Source organism: Hemiscyllium ocellatum, chromosome 6, assembly GCF_020745735.1.
Source record: "Hemiscyllium ocellatum isolate sHemOce1 chromosome 6, sHemOce1.pat.X.cur, whole genome shotgun sequence".
Lineage (NCBI taxonomy): Eukaryota > Metazoa > Chordata > Chondrichthyes > Orectolobiformes > Hemiscylliidae > Hemiscyllium > Hemiscyllium ocellatum.
The window spans coordinates 10,681,677-10,697,140 of record NC_083406.1 but is presented as its reverse complement, the minus strand read 5'-3'; positions in this window follow the sequence as shown (position 1 = coordinate 10,697,140).

Below are 15,464 nucleotides of genomic sequence, written 5' to 3'. Positions count from 1 at the left end.
ACAAACAAGTTTCATATGAAAAAGGCACTTTTGACAGAGAGTATTGTGAATAGCAGTCTTTCTGGCCAATTGTTCAAAATGACTGCTTCTTTTATACCCCAAACATTGGATTGTCTCATTGGTTCAATGTTGTCAAAACAGTAAAATTCAAATTCAATTGGGTTTTAGTATCCTGAGGCATAATTTAACCTAATTGGTTAAATTCAAGTGGTGGCCAAAACAACTGAGGTTTACACCAATATATTACATTATTCAGTTTTGCAGCAGACTCCATGACTGTGAGTCAGTCACATGACAATTGCTTAAGCTTTCAGCTTTCACTCTCTCTTAAAGGTACAGTACACACCTTCAACTTCATAACAGTATCAACAACAAGCTTTGATAAATTGTACTCAGTTTCTTCATAAGACATAGGAAATTTGAGTAGGAGTATGCAATTCAGCCCCTAGAGCTTGCTCTAATATTTGATATGATCATGGCTGATCTTATCTCAGCCTCGACTCTACTTTCCTGCCCGCTCTCTATAATCCTTCAACCCATCACTAATTTCAAACCTGTCTATCTCATCTTTGAATACAATCAATGTCCTGGCATCCATCACACTCTGAGGTAGTGAATTCCACAGATTCACACCTCTTTATGAGAAATAATTTCTCTTCATCTCTCTTTTAAATCTGCTATCCCTTATCCTGAAACTGTGACCTCTCTAAATCATTAAAACAAATTGTACACAGCTGATGCCCAACACTGTTCCTTTTCAGAGTGATTGGATTGTTCTATAAAGCGTGGACACGTTAGCTCAAATGGCCTCCTGGAGTTATTTTATCACTGAGATTTCCAAAGGGTCACAGGGTCAGGACCTAGTGCAGGTCGGCTTTGAAAATCCCAGTCCCTGAGGTCATCTTGACATCCCAGAGCAATTTCAAATTCAAAATGGGCTAACAGAGGGGAGAGAACAAAATCACTTTTGATGCAGATTAACAGCCCATTAAGATGCTTGGGGAGCTCATTAAGGGACCTGTCCAGCTCTAAATGCAGTTTTCAATTATGTTCCTAGTGAACCCTTGCGTGAATCATTTCACCACTGGGCCCAAATAAATTTCTGTGCTGTTGTCTTTTAACTGAATCTGTGAGGCCAATTATCACTCATGTGTGCTAGTCCTTATATTGTTGATTAAAACTACTGTCTACACCACTCCAGCCCCTTAGACAGGTTGTCATCTGACTCTATTGCTAGCACTGATCAGGTAGTTCTCATCTTCTGGAAGTCTTCAGTGCCTGGGCTGGAGTGTACTCCCAGGCACGTTCCTACCGACCCAAGATAATGGTCAGGGAGAAGTTGGCTGAATGGAGATGCACTTATCCCCACTTTTAATTATTTGGCTGATAGGCTTTTAAATATTATGAGGTGAAGTTTCTGTCCTATTTCAGGAAGAAAATTGTGCCTCACAGAGTTGCTGAGTGATCTGAGGTGGACAGCTCTGCAGTGCTAGCAAAGCCACTTTTAAAAAACTGCAATGAGGGCACTGAGGAAGCACTTCACACGGGATCAGCTCTCTGACGGGGGTGGGGGGAGGTGAGTGAATGACAGACAGGATGGGAATATGGCGGTTGAATGTGGGGAAATTGAAACTGTGGCATGTCAGTGATTGGTACCAGTGGCCTCAGGTGCTCCCTAAACCCTGCTACACATTCACTGGACATCAATCCATCAAGCCAATTCTGCATTGCCGCTCATTAGACTCACATTCCACTCAATGCTTATTAATACTGAGTCACACGTGTTCCACCATTGAAATGGTGCCCTCTTTTACAGATTCACCCACTTACTTTACCATTTATAGATGGCCAGTAAAATGAAGCCTCCTAATTATGCCATTTTTCCTTTCTTGGTAAATTACACTATGTACATTTAAAATCACATTGTCAGAACAGTGTGGATCCAATGCCCGGTTGAGAACCCAAGTTCACCCAGGCTTCAGGTTCCTGAACCTAAATCCAACCCTTTGGCTCCAAAAATACTTCATTGACGGTAAAATGGTTTTGAATTACCTGAAAGGTAAATAATAAATAAATGCAAGATTCTTCTTTTTTTAACATCCTTGAAGTCACTTCATAATAGCTTCTGACCTTTGTAATTTTACCAATTTACACCCAAAATATCTTAGCCAGTCTTTAACTATCACGTAGCCATTGCCACTGGTTCATCAACTAACCCTAGTACAATGCTAGAGGTGTGGATCCTCCAAACAACACTGATTCATGGCACTAAAGCTCGTTGTGATATGAGACAAATTGGTAAACTATTTGAAGATTCAATAGGGTCCATTATATGAGCAGCTATTTGAATAGATATAAATTTAATAATGTGTTATTAACATGTACACTTTATTAATTTGGCCTTAGTGTTATTTGGAGGGTGAGTTTTACTTAAATGTTACATTATGAACTGTGACACCTATCTGGATTGATGCTTGAAGCTCCCAAGTGTTGGAAAAAGATAAAAAGAATATTAGTTTAATGTAGAAGAACAAAATAATTTAAAATAAGTAAATTCATGTAGGGACAAAAATGTTGATGCTCTTTATAAAGATTGCTAAGCTTTGAAGTTATACATTTTTGCAATTTCGACACAAAATGTCGAAGCATGATAGAGAGTATGTAGCAAGGGATGGACCAACACATCATTCAAACTTTCCTCTTATTTGCTTGATAAAGTGCTAATGGAGAAGGTGACAAAGAGGAACATTGCCCTATTTTCCACTTTTTCTCAAAAGACAACATTGCAGCCCAGTAAAAAGAGAAGGAAACCAGAGAAATTTGCCATGACTACCCACGTCAGTTCTGTGATGCAAATCAGTTGTAGATGTCCTTGCAATGTACAACTCTGACTGACTTCTGGCTGAACCTATTTCCAAATGGTCAGTTCTATGTAAACCTGTAGAAGTGAGCTGTCCTTCATTACATCAGTGGTTATTTCACTGACAGTCGAACTTGAAGTTCATCTCCTGTTGCCTATGGATGAGAGCTTCGCAAAATGGCAATTAAATTAATTTTCACGAGCCTTATAAATATAGTGGATTTTGGCACATGTGCCTCAGTGAAGAATCATGGTTGCTCTCTGCAGTCAACATTAAACTATTTGAATGGGTTTATTTCTCTAGTATCACATCAGCATCAGAAGTTTACATGATGTCAGGTATGCAAGAAGGTCCAGCTGGAGGTCTGTGTCCCATGGATCTGTCCTGATCCATGTATTCAGGCAAACAGGGGATAACACTTGATTGTGAGCTGTTCTGAAATGCCTGTAGGTAAAAGGATTTATACTTAACAACAGATGGAAATTCTCACAACTGACTGTCAAAATCCTAAGAAAAATGGGGATGCACCCTAGTGTCAGAGATAATTGGCAATAACAAGAGCAGCCACGGAGTTTCCAGATATTTGACAGGTGTCTGAGCTCTCAAGATTCATTGCTAAAGTGAAATAAGTAGGATTTTTTTCCTTACCTAGTTGTAAACAATGAGCCATTGTACTAGTTGTTATAGAAGGCAGGTCATGGCACCAGGAGGAAGCATAATGCAGGTCTTTTGAGAAAATCAAAGAGATGCTGATGTCATCTGATATTTCATTCACTATGGTCCCAGAGCTGCATACTGTTATTGCTGGAAATGTCCTCTTCTACAGGATTAGGAGCTGTACGTTTTCAGATCCAGATGTGATATATTGTGCCAGTGTATTATAGATCTCTTTCACTGCCAGAGGCTGTATAAAGTTCTGCATTGATAGAGAAAGAAATGAGGGCTTGTGAAGTTTACAGACTACATTAGTTTCCATTTCAATTTAAAGCTGAATCGTAAACAGTGACACTCTGAAATTAGAACATAGAACAAAGAACATAGAACAATAGCATAGGAATGTGCTGAACATTGCACCAAACTAAACTAATCCCTTCTGCCTGCCCTTGTTATGCAAGTTCTATGACGTTAGCAGAAGTTCTTGCACAAATACAATGATATCCCATAGTGTTCAGGAATGTGTAAGTTACGTGCATTAGTCTGAGTTAAGTGTATACCAATAGGTCAGGGGGAATGGGTTACTCTTCAGAGGGTGGGCGTAAACCTGATGGGCCAAATGGTTTGTTTCCACACTGTAGTGATTCTATATAAAAAAAATCAAACTGAAGATGATGAATTTTAAGGAAGAGACAGAGCACATGTTAAGTACCAAACTACAGCAGATACTTTGCCCTGTATCACTTTGAGCATAGCTTGAACAAAGTGAATTAGTTTTGTAAATCAATGAAAACTCTCCCATCAACAACAGCCACTACACTGCCAGCTCACCCAAGATATCCTCAAGCCAATGGGGGAAACTAAATGAGTGAAAGCATTGTTGTAGAGATCAATGACACCCAACCTAAACCCCTTAGCAACCATTTAATTCCACTCCAAAATTCTTTTGCACCTGTAAACTCCTTATATGTAGAAAACTGAGTCCCTCCCTCCCTACCTCTCCACACACAATCATGTTTACCAGCTTTGGAAGATGTTATAGAGAATGAGGGGAAATATTGTACTAGCCAGAGGTGGAGCTATGGCTGGTAAAACAAAGCATGCAACCTGCAAAACTCTAACCAGGATAACTAGTTTTGATTCAAGACCAAGTTCGATGTGGACAAAGTGTTGAACACGCATCACATCTACAGTCTGCCGTCATCCGAACAGAATGGTATGGTGAAACAGAACAGACATGCACTGCATGTCACACAGAAACAACCTTCATAGGGTTGAAGCAGCAATCTAACTTGAACAGACTAGGAGCGTTACATTCAACTGCTAATCCAAATGACTAGCAGATTGAGAAAGTTGACTCAGCTATCAATTCTTGTTTTGCCCAGCAGAGCCTGAGAGACCACCCACAGGAGCGAAATCTCCAATTTGCACCAAAAGAGTAGAGGACACATTTAGGTCGACCTATGAAACCAGCACACTGGCTGTCCTCATTAAAATGAAGTGGATGTCAGGGACCTGGACGGAGACCTAGTATGGAAAGTTTACATCAGGAGTTTGAATATGCAATGAGAGTTAATTGAAAGTATTGCACTCTAATGCAACACAATATATTACATTACAGGAGGTGATGGTCTTGGCAAGATGAAGTCACAATAACATATTTCTTAATAACGTGTATTTTCCTTATCTTGGAAGATTTTTAAAATATTTTAAGACCAAGAATATGGAACTATGAAATACTGTCATAAAGTTGTATGGCCATCCCCCTCCATCAGCAATGGAAGGTTTGGCTGCTTCCATTGCCAATCTCTAGAGCCTCCTCTTCCATTAATGTTGGGGGGGCAATGGCTGCAACTCCAATGGCACTTTTGTTGCCTCTTGCTGCATCTTGGGTCTTCTACAATGAGAAAGAACTGAGAGCTGGGATTAAGAAAGATGGAATAAATTCTGGGGATAGAGGATGGAGATTTGGGGACGATGATTCTGAAGAATAGTGATAAGGTGCACAGGAATATGAGCGTTACCTGCTGAGATGGGAGTTTGAAGCAAACTTTGGAGAAAAAACAAGTCTGTGTTGGCAAGGTTAGTTGGTCAGAAGAGTGATGTGCAGTAGTTTGCAAGGTGGGGAAAGAGTGATGGGTCCTGGTGAAAGTTGCAGGATACTAACCATGACATCATTTAATCTTTTCCAGCACTGGATCTAAATCATCACTGGATCTAAATGATCATCAGTGATCATTTCCTCAGTCACTTTCTATGTAAACTGCTTAGATTTGCTGACATGTTGTAAGAAAGCAAACTTTGCGCTGTGTCTTCATTGTTTATCACATGACCTCCAAGGATGAATCCATGAACCAGGGCCCAGTGCTTCTGTACATTTTATACCAAATTCCCTGTTCCTTCTGCTCTCTCATATTCTGCTTTCCTCCACCTTGTACTGCCATTGTGAACATTGCCAGTACATCTTTAAACAGATGTAATAAAACAAAGAACCGTGGATGCTGGCGATCTGTAACAAACGAAAACAGAAATTGTTCAAGAAACTCAACAGGTCTGGCAGCATTTTTGGAGGTAAAACAAAGTTAATGTTTGATTCACTGGACTCAAAACTTTAAATCTGTTTACCTTTAAGCAGAAATCAATTATTGCCCTTAGAGTTGGTGGGTTTACTATTGTTGCAGGCAAGGTGTTCCATGCCCTTACTACTCTGATCAAAGAACCTACCTCTGACATCCGTCACTCCTCAATTTAAAGCTATGTCCCCTCATGCTAGCCATCAGCATCTGAGGAAAAAGGCTTTCACTGTCCACCCTATCTAATCCTCTGATCATCTTGTATGTCTCTATTAAGTCACCTCTTAACTTTCTTCTCTCTAACAAAAACAGTCTCTAATCCCTTAGCCTTTCCTCATAAGACCTTCCCTCTATAACAGGCAATATCCTAGTAAATCTCCTCTGCACCTTTTCCAAAGCTTCCACATCCTTCCTGTAATATGGCAAGCAGAACTGTATGCAACACAGCAAGTGCTGCCACACCAGTGTTTTTTTTAGATTAGATTACTTATAGTGTGGAAACAGGCCCTTTGGCCCAACAAGTCCACACCGACCCGCCAAAGCGCAACCCACCCAGACCCATTCCCCTACATTTACCCTTTCACCTAACACTACGGGCAATTTAGCATAGCCAATTCACCGAACCTGCACATTTTTGGAGTGTGGGAGGAAACTGGAGCACCTGGAGGAAACCTACACAGACATAGGGAGAATGTGCAAACTCCACACAGTCGACTGAGGCGGGAATTGAATCCGGGTCTCTGGTGCTATGAGGCAGCAGTGCTAACCACTGTGCCATCATGCCGTTTTGTACAGCTGCACCATGACCTCATGAGTCCGATACTCAAACCCTCTACCAATAAAAGCTAACACACCGTACACCTTCTTAATAACCCTATCAGCCTGGGTGTCAACTTTCAGGATCTATGTACATGGACACTGATATCTCTCTGCTCATCCACACAACCAAGAATCTCACCATTATCCCAATATTCTGTATTCCTGTTACTCCTTCCAAAGTGAATCACCTCACACTTTTCTGCATTAAACTCCATTTGCCACCCTTCAGCCCAGCTCTGCAGCTTATCTATTTCCCTCCGTAACCAGCAACATCCTTTCACACTGTCCACGACTCCACCAACCTTACTGTCATCCGTAAATTTACTAACCCATCCTTCTCTGCCCTCAACCAGGTCATTTATAAAAACAACAAACAGCAGTGGCCCCAAAACAGATCCTTCTGGTATCCCGCTAGTAACTGAACTCCAGGATGAATATTTCCCATCAACCACCACCTCTGTCTTCTTTCAGCTAGTCAATTTCTGATCCAAACCACTAAATCACCTTCAATCCCATGCCTCCGTATTTTCTGCAATGTCCTACCATGGGGAACCTTATCAAATGCATTACAGAAATCCATATACACCACATCAACTGCTTTACCTTCATCCACCTGTTTAGTCACCTTCTCAAAGAACTCAAAAGGTTTGTGAGGCATGACTTACCCTTCACAAAACTGTGTTGACTATCCCGAATCAAATTGTTCCTTACTAGATGATTATAAATCATAACTCTTATAGTCCTTTCCAATGCTTTATCCATAACCGAAGTAAGGCTCACTGGTCTATAATCACCAGGGTTGTCTCTACTCCCCTTCTTGAACAAAGGGACAACATTTGCTATGCTCCAGCCTTCTGGCACTATTCTTATAGACAATGACGACATAAAGATCAAAGCCAAAGGTTCTGCAATCTCCTCCCTGGCTTCCCAGAGAATCCTAGGACAAATCCCATCCAGTCCAGGGACCTATCTATTTTCACACTTTATAGAATTGCTAACACTTCCTCCTTGTGAACGTTAATCCCTTCGCATCGAATATCCTGTATCTCAGTATTTTCCTCAACCACATTGTCTTTTTTCTTTATGAATACCGACAAAAATATTCATTTAGTGCCTTTCCTATCTCCTCTGACTCCATGCATAACTTCCCACTACTGTCCTTGACTGACTCTAACCTTACTCTAATCATTCTTTTATTCCTGACATACATTTCAAAAGCTTTAGGGTTTTCCTTGATCTTACCTGGCAATGACTTCTCATGTCCCCACCTGGCTCTTCTTAGCTCTTTCTTTAGGCCTTTCCTAGCTAACTTGTAATTCTCACGCACCCTAACTGATTTTTCATGTCTCATCTTTACATAAGCCTTCTTCTTCCTGTTGACAAAAGATTCAAATTCTTTAGTAAATCACGGCTCCCTTGCTCGACCACTTCCTCCCTGCCTGACATGTAAATACTTAACAAGAATACGCAGTAGCTGTTCCTTGAACAAGCTCCACATTTCAATTGAGCCCATCCCCTGCAGTTTCCTTCCCCATCCTGTGCATCCTAAATCTTGTCTAATCACATCATAATTGCCTTTCCCCCAGTTCTAACTCTTGCCCTGTGGTACATACCGATCGCTTTCAATTGCTAAAATAAATGTAACTGAATTGTGGTCACTATCACCAAAGTGCTCACTTCAAATCTAACTCCTGGTCTGGTTCATTACCCAGTATCAAGTCAAAATGTGGCCTTGCCCCTTGTTGACCTATCTACATATTGGGGTAAAAAATGAGGTCTGCAGATGCTGGAGATCACAGCTGAAAATGTGTTGCTGGTTAAAGCACAGCAGGTCAGGCAGCATCCAAGGAATAGGAAATTCGACGTTTTGGGCATAAGCCCTTCATCAGGAAGGGCTGATGTACATATTGGGTCAGGAAACCTTCCTGTGCACGTTGGACAAAAACTAACCTATCTAGATTACTCAAACTATAACATTTCCAGTCAATATTTGGAAAGTTAAAGCCCCCATAATAACTACCCTGTTACTTTCCCTTCTATCCAGAATCATCTTTGCAACCATTTCCTCTACATTTCTGGAACTTTTCAGAGGCCAATAGAAAACTCCCAACAGGGTGACCTGTCCTTTCCTCTTTCTAACCTCAGCCTATCCTACCTCAGTAAGCAAGTTCTCATCAAACGTCCTCTCTGCCACTGTAATACTGTCCTTGAATAACAATGCCACACCAACACCTTTTTTTACCATCTTCTCTGTTCTTACTTAAACATTTAGATCCCACACCTGTAACACCCATTCCTGTCCCTGCTTTATCCATGTCTCCAAAATGGCTACAACATCGAAGTCCCATGCTGCAAGTTCACCTACCTTATTCCAAATGCTCCTGGCATTGAAGTCGACACGTTTCAAACCACCTTCTTCCCTGCTGGTGCACTCTTGCGACCTTGAAACCTTATTTCTGACCTCACTACTCTCAACCTCCTGTACACTGGAGCTACAATTCAGGTTCCCATCCCCCTGCTACATTATCCAGGTATCCAAATCCCTCCCTCCTGCACCATCCCTGTAGTCACATGTTCAACTGTTCTCCCTCCCTGTTCCTCGCCTCACTAGCACGTGGCACGAGTAACAAACCAGAGGTAACAACTGTTTATGCTACTTCTGAGCTTCTACCCTAGCTCCCTGAATTTCTGCTTGAAATCCCCATCTGTCTTCCTACCTATGTCATTGGTATCTATGTGGACCATGACGTGAAACTGCTCCTCATCCCCTACAAGGATCCCGAAAACACAATCAGAGACATCATGAGCCCTGGCATCTGGGAGGCAACACACCAACTGTGAGTCTCTCCTGTTCCCACAGAAGCTCCTATCTGTCTCCCTAACTATGGAGTCCCCAATGACTAATGTTCTGCTCCTCTCTCCCCTTCCCTTCTGAGCAACAGGGACAGACTCTGTGCCAGACACTGTTCTCTAGTGTTTACCCCAGGTAAGTTGTCCCTTACCCCCCCACCCCAACAGCATCCAGAATGCTATACTTGTTATTGAAGGAACAGCCGCAAGGACTCCTTGCACTGTCTGCCAGTTCACTTTCTATCCTCTGATGGTAACCCATCTACCTTTTACCTATGCCTGAAGTGTGACTACCTACCTGTAACTCTTCTCAGTTAGCCTCTCAGTTAGCCTCTCAGTCTCCTGAATGATCCGAAGTTCATCCAGCTCCAGCTCCAGGTCCTTCACATGGTTTCTGAGGAGCTGGAGTTAGGTACACTTCCTGCAGAAGAAGTCAGTGGTGACCCTAACCTCGCACATTCTACAGGAGTAACATTCAACTGCTTGACCTTCCATTCCCACTGTTGTGAATTCCCAAAGAGACTACTGACAAAAAACTAGTAATCTTCCCAATCTGGTACACAGAATCGTTGTTTTGATTAGAGGAGGAGGATGGGTGGGAGACACTACCTAAGTAGTGTTTCTTTAAAGCAACCATCCAAATATATCACCTCGCTTACTCAGCAGTCCCATGTCTGTTCCTTCTCTGCGTGCGCTTGGCCTATTCATGAAATAGCTTTTTAATGATTAATTTACTTACCCAGCAGCTCCTTGGTCATCACTCCTGTTGCAGCTGAAAATAGAGCATTTAAATGGTCATTGGATAAACATATACTGCGCTGGAAAGTTCTACATTCTTTGCTTCATTAGGTGTGACATCCCTCCCAATTGATTTGATTGGTCTTGGAGACCACAGGCTGCTGTGCAACTCACTTTTCTTCCGAAAAGAGAAAATGGTCACAGTCAGCTACTTGGCTCATGAACATTAAGGCCTGCTGGGAATAATTTGATAAGATCCTGTCCGGTAACAGGGAAGACGATGTCACCTGATTCTACTCCATTTCTGTCACATTTTTGTTTTGGAAGTTCACACAAATTAAAAAAAGAAAGTCTCCTTCATTCTTCCTATGAAGTTACAGGGTTAGAACAGCAGTAGCTCATTCATTGTGTGGGTATGTTTTTATAGAATCCCTACACTGTGGAAACAGGCCATTTGGCAGAACAAGTCCACATCGACCCACCGAAAGAGTAACCCACCCAAACCCATTCCCCAACCCTATTACTCAATATTTCCCCTAACCTACACATCTCTGAACACTATGGGCAATTTAGTGTGGCCATTCACCTAACCTGCACATCTTTGTATTGTGGGAGAAAACCAGACCACCTAAAGGAAACCCATGCATACACGGGGAGAATGTGCAAACTCCACACGCCTGAGGCTGGAATCAAATCGGGGTCCCTGGCGCTGTGAGGCAGCAGTGCTAACCGCTGAGCCACCATGCTGCTCCCACTGATCTACCATAAGACCATAAGACATAGGAGTGGAAGTAAGGCCATTCGGCCCATCGAGTCCACTCCACCATTCAATCATGGCTGATGGGCATTTCAACTCCACTTACCAGCGTTCTCCCCGTAGCCCTTAATTCCTCGAGACATCAAGAATCATGCCACCCCTTCCTTGCTTGCTTGCACAGGAGTGATGGCACTTCTCATAGAAGCACTCAGATTGTAGAACATTTTGGGATACACTGAGGAAATTGGTTATAATTGCAATGTTTTTCTTCTTTTCTTCACTTGCAACAACAATGGTATTATTGATAAAATGACAAAATTAATAATTTAATAACAAGGTTGCATGGCAAGTTAAATAATGCCTATTTTTGTATAGTCACATCGTTAATGTATTTCACACCATTGAGGGCAGGAATAAGGAGGTTAGGACTGAGAAAATAACTCCCCAGCTATTACTTCATACATCTAGAGGAGCATTCACGTCTTTTCTGTATTTGCAAAACCACTTTTCTGCCCTAAAGGTTTCCTCTGAGCTCAAGATGTTACAAACTTAAACAACTGTTCTTTGCAAACAGATTTACTTCATTTCACCGAGGACACAGAGGCATCTCTCCCAATGCCCCCTGCTCTTTTGAAGTGTGATTGGCAATTTGCTGCCAATTAATTCTGAGCTAGAAGCTTAAGCTCATTAGAAGCTAAATTAAAACTGTCCAGACCCATTTCACACAAAATCGTCACTTCTGGCAACCAGTGGAGGATTCTACCCATTGATTCAGGGCGGGATTAAAGGTTGGGTCTTAGGAAAAGTGAATCTGATCAAACACACAATGCCAGACAGCCAGCCAACCCCATATGATCTTCACTTTTGAAAGTGATATTATCAACACTGTGAATTTAAAATTTTCACAAGTTTTGGAACACTATTTTCTGTTTATTAATATTAAAGAATTTTGCCAGGATGTAACATAGGATTGTGTTGCCTATAGTAACTTCCATTTTAGCATAGATAGAATTCAGCACAAAAACCCCCGAAGAACAGCAGATGTTGGAAATCAGAAACAAGAACAGAAATTGCTGGAGTTCTGAAGAAGGGTCACTGAAACAGTAACCCTGCCACAACCGCTGAGTTTATCCAGCAATTTCTGTTTTTGTTTAGAATTTAGATTTAATCATTATCAAAACACAATATCTCAGAAATGTTCATATTGACTGTGTTCAAGTCTACACTGAACATGTTGGATCCAAAACATTTTAGACAGCTAAGTTTATTCATGCATATTGATGGCTTAATTATCAGCTCCTGAATTCTCCAAAATCTTCTTTTTGCTCAGAAGTAGATGAAACCTTTGCTTGAAAAAATTTTTGTTGCAGGTGTTGATGCAAATAACAACTTTATCACAATTGTGAGGGAAAGACAATTAAGTTTCTGAAAACTAATCATGGGAGTCGTACATTAATGAATCCTCATGTTTTTCTGATATCCAAGCATTTCCAAAGAATCTGCATGGACATTCTTTACATAATTTTATAATTATATGATATTAAATATTTGTTGCATCCATTTCTGGTGCTTAGGTGATATCAATGATGCAAACTTGAGATATTTTTAGCCAACACCAAAGATCCACGTATTGACTTGTACTTTTGATCCATCATGTCTGGGAGTTGCATATACACAAAACACTCATCAGTGCTTCTCCCTACATTAATATCTTGAAAAATATCACAATGAATGGCTAGGTAAGAAGATATGCAAGCATGCTAAACTCCTACAGTAAATGACAAAGAGGACTGGTTATGCACATTATGTAAGAAACATTTGTCAAAGGGGAAATAATTTATATAACTATTAGATTGCTACCGACTGCAAAACTGATCTTAAATTCCCTAGAAAGTTAGAAGAGCAGAGTTTTCAATGATATGTCTGAGGATGCATCCTTGTGCAAGACATAAATAAGTATGAGGTAATCATGTTTTTATTCAAATTAATTGTGAATTTAACTAATGAATTTTAAATTTTATTTATCTATGCCCCCTGTTATTAATATAGGCACTGTGTTATGGTGACTTAAACACTTTTCACTTTCTTTGTAAAATTACAAGTGACAATAAATTCTATTGCACTAATTAATTTGCTAATGCACTTTTCAGATATTTTTCATTTTTATTAATCAGCAAATACGAGTTTCAAATTCTGTCAGTCTTCAGATTTGATCTTGATTTTGACCTTGATCTTTACATCCCGAGAAGCCTGTCTGTTTTCTGTAATGTTTCAATTTATGAAGCTAAGGAATTTTTGAGCTTGCATTATTTTTAGGACAGTGACACCTTCTAACCAATAAGATTATACATATAAATAAATACGTGAAAATCTCCTGTGATACTGCTCTCACTCCAGAAAGTTACTAAAAATAGGTAATAGAATTCTAGGTTTTATCTGATGAGGAATATAATACAACAGCCTGGCAGTAATGATGATGTGTTTAGAGTACCGTGTGCAAAGTTGGACTCTTCACAATCAGTAGGATATTAAAGCTTTAGTCAGGTTATAATAAATTGCTAGAACAATGCTGTGCATGAAAAGATGCCGAATGACTCAGGGAATTAGGGATTTTAATAGAACAATGATGTTTGTGGGGTGATTTGATCGTAGTGTTCAACATCTTAAAATGATGGAATATCTTATTTAGAAATGAGTTAATGAAACTTTATAGGATTGAAAATGAGCATGAGAATCAGGTTGAGCATTTCAGTGCAACCCTAACCTAAGAGTGGTAGAGTCATACGCCATGGAGACAGACCCTTTGATCCAACCAGTCCATGCCGAGCATGTTCCAAAACAAAACTGGTCCTACCTGCCTGCATTTGGTTGATATTACTCCCCTCCCTAACCTTTCCTATTCATGCATTTATTCAAATATCTTTTAAACATTGTAACTCTGCCTGCATCCATCACTTCCTCTGGTAGATCATTCCACAGCCTCTGTATAAAAAAGTTGCCTCTCATACCCTTTTCACATCTTTCTCCTCTCATCTGAAAAAATATGTCCCTAGTTTTGAATTCCTCTACCTTTGGGAAAAGATGTTTGCTAGTCACCTTATCTATACCCCTCATGGTTTTATAAACCTCCATAAGGTCACCCTTCAACCTCCTATGCTCCAAAGAAAAATGACCAAGCCTACGTAGCCTATTTCTAAAACTCAAACCCTCCATTGCTGGCAACATCCTGGTATATCTCTCCTGAAATCTCTCCAGTTAAATACTATGATTCCTACCAGAGGGTGACCAGAACTGTGCACAGTACTCCAGAAGAGGCCTCATCAATGTCCTGTACAACCTCAGTATGACATCCCAACCCCCATATTCAATGGGCTGAGCAATGAGGGTAAGCATGCAAAATTCTTCTTAATCACCCTGTATACCTGTGGCTCAGATTTCAAAGAATTATGTGTTTGACCCATAAGTCTCCCTGTTTTACAATACTATCCAGGACTCTACCATTAATTGTGTAAGGCCCTGCCCTTGTTTGTTGTCCAAAACTTCATTCCTTTCCTTTCATCAGACAGTGAAATAACCGACAACCTGGTCAGCTAGTGATGCAGGAGCAAGTTGTAGAGGAAGAACAGACTGGCATTGAAACCCCACTGCTTGTTCTGAAAGTCACTGGCTCTGTGCATACTTGGAGAACAATTTAAAAATGAGACATGCATAAGGTGAGACAGCTGGTATGACTGGCTGCGGGTAGATCAGGGTAAAGGGTAGAGCAGATGTCAGATTGTTGGAGAATGAGTTTGTAAATGAGTTCTGCTGTGGAGGATTAAAATGAGAGTTTTAATGGGATAACTGCAGGAAAAGGCTGATGGAAATGCGTAAAGAATTGCTTAGTGCAGCATGCACGCAAGTCAGAGAGCCTGCAATCATTATAAGGGATCTGGAAGATTATGGCACCAATGTCAAGCAGTGCTTTGCACTGTACTTGATCATCATAGTTTCCATTATGGGAGTTGTGGCCAACTCCATGTGAACTTGTGCATTCTGACTGTAGTACACCATACTGGCTAGTGATTCAATATCATTTGCTGCAGAAGCAAATACGACACAATCTCTGAGTGAAATTTCAGGTTGAAAGAAAGCAAGCTTAATTTGTTGTTGCTGTACAACTTGCACCATTACTCACACTGCTACTATCATGGCTGCGGATAGTTTCTGGTC